At 45.5% G+C, this 2,332-nt stretch overlaps 1 pseudogene; it reads left to right on the top strand.

The window, feature by feature from the left end:
- Positions 1-1,194: 1,194 nt before the first annotated feature.
- LOC136658241 (5S ribosomal RNA) lies at positions 1,195-1,291 on the top strand (annotated as a pseudogene).
- The last annotated feature ends 1,041 nt before the right edge of the window (positions 1,292-2,332 follow it).

Raw genomic sequence — 2,332 nt, 5'->3', positions numbered from 1 at the left:
GTCGGGAGGTATTTGAAGTTTTCAATCTCAGTTCTTCAGACCACTCTAAATCAGTGGTTCTCAAACATTCTAGCACCAGGAATCACTTTTTCGAATGACCCACCGGAAGTGATGTCACTAACCTGGAAGTGATGTCATGGCTGGAATTGACATCATCAGTTTAGGCTTCTAACCTAAGCCACAGTTAGGCAAAGCTCCCATAACACAGCACACTTGTGCTGTTATTTTAATAGCTCAGAATTCAAACATTCCAGCTTGGAAGTCAAAGCAGAAGCAGACTTGGATCCTTCTCCAATCGCACAATCCTCCCCCCCCCAGTGTCCCATTCAGGGCAAAGCACCAGGCCTCTCTCCCTGCCCAGCAGTTCTGTACCCTGTATTTTCAGCTCTGTATTTTCAGTGGTAGCTGAGCTAGGTGCTGTACGACCTACCTTGGCTCACGACCCACCTTGTCGGTCCCACTGAGAAATGCTGCTCTATATTATTAGAACATAGAGACGTATGTATATTTCTTAATCAATTTAGCATTCACTAGTTGATTTTTCTTTTCCTAGTACATAAATACAAATCCTTAATCCTTCCATTAAACTAAAATTCCATTTTTTGTTTAATGGAATTTACAAAGCAACGACACATTGGTACATGATATTGTTTATACTTATTTGCTATTCAAAATTAATTTTACAAAGAGTCAATTGGATTTTATGGAAAGGTTGTATGGTTTTAAATGCAGTAGCAATATGAATCAGCTGCGTTAAAGTGCAGTAATAAATCTTCAGTATGGATTTGGGGGGAGGGGGTGAAGCCCACTAAGCACTGAATTGATCGTTCTAGCAATGCAGGTAGTCAAGCCCTGGCAAAAGTGTCTGCAGAATAACTTGCGCGTGTTTGCCCTCTTTACCCACCCCCTCAACCCAAGGGTGCGGGTCCACATCTTCAAGTTGGGTGAAGGACAGTGTCCCCAGAACAGAGGTAGCCAATTCCTGAATGCAGTCTTCCTTTTCTTTAATGCAAATTTAGAATACAGCCCCCATTTGGGAAAAAAATTCAAGCATAAATGGAAGGATAGTTCACTTTCCCGTCTCCCTCTTTCCTCTTGGCAGAAGTTCTCAGTTGGGAGCTGGGAGAGAAGTCTCAAATGGAGGGACTACTGGCCCAAAAGGATCAGGGGGTTCAGTGAGGGAATCTTAATTCCATTACCCTGCACATGCCTGATCCCATCTGATCTCAGAAGCTAAGCAGGGTCAGGTCTGGTTAGTACTTGGATAGGAGACCGCCTGGGAATACCAGATGCCCACTGAGTTTTCAATCTCAGTTCTTCAGACCACTCTAAATCAGTGGTTCTCAAACGTTCTAGCACCAGGAATCACTTTTTCGAATGACCCACCGGAAGTGATGTCACTAACCTGGAAGTGATGTCATGGTTGGAATTGACATCATCAGTTTAGGCTTCGAACCTAAGCCACAGTTAGGCAAAGCTCCCATAACACAGCACACTCGTGCTGTTATTTTAATAGCTCATTATACAGCCCCACTGGGGGCTGGGGACTGATGAACCTGCTTGCTGCAGAGGCAGGCAGTGGTGACGTCATTATCATGTGAATGAGATTTGAGCGAGCTGGGCCCCCTCCTCTGTGGCAAGTCACGGGTCCGCTACAGCGTGCACTTGACGAAGACAGTATATTGGGATTTTCTTATGCTCCATTTCCCCAAATGGTGATGTACAGCACTATTTAGATGAGTGATTTTCAACCAACATGCCGCGACCTTGGTGTGTCGCGAATGGACTGCAGGTGTGCTGCAGAAGTTTGAGGGAGGGCCATATATTCATAGGGCCATTGGGGATGCGAGCTCCAAGCCAGCAATTCAGTGTGTTTTGCCAATGGTTAAAAAAAACCCGATAGTGTACCTTGACAATTTTGGTCTTCTGATCTTGCCTGATCTTGGAAGCTAAGCAGGGTCAAGTCTGGTTAGTACTTGGATGGGAGACCACCTGGGAGTACCAGGTGCTGTAGGCTTCTACCATAGTCTTTCGAGACTGAAGGTTGCCAACCAGTGTGCTGTGAGATGAAAAAGGGTTGGAAATGGCCAAACTAGGTCCTGAACTTCTTTGGATGAGATATGACATTAGTTTCACATGTCTTCTAAGCACGTTCAAAGCTGCTAGCAACACATTCTACCCAGTAGCATAGCTGGAGGGGAGTAAGTACTGTGGGCGCCACAATGCACCATGTAAGCACACACCCCCACTCACCATTGGATTTATTCAGAGCAGCGACAGTCATTCAGAGCAGCCTGCAAGTGCTGGCTGAACTAAACAATGTCTCCTGCAC

The sequence above is a fragment of the Tiliqua scincoides genome, chromosome 7 (assembly GCF_035046505.1).
Source record: "Tiliqua scincoides isolate rTilSci1 chromosome 7, rTilSci1.hap2, whole genome shotgun sequence".
In the NCBI taxonomy this organism is placed as follows: domain Eukaryota; kingdom Metazoa; phylum Chordata; class Lepidosauria; order Squamata; family Scincidae; genus Tiliqua; species Tiliqua scincoides.
The sequence above is the reverse complement of the archived record's forward strand: the minus strand, read 5'-3'. Positions and strand labels throughout refer to the sequence as shown.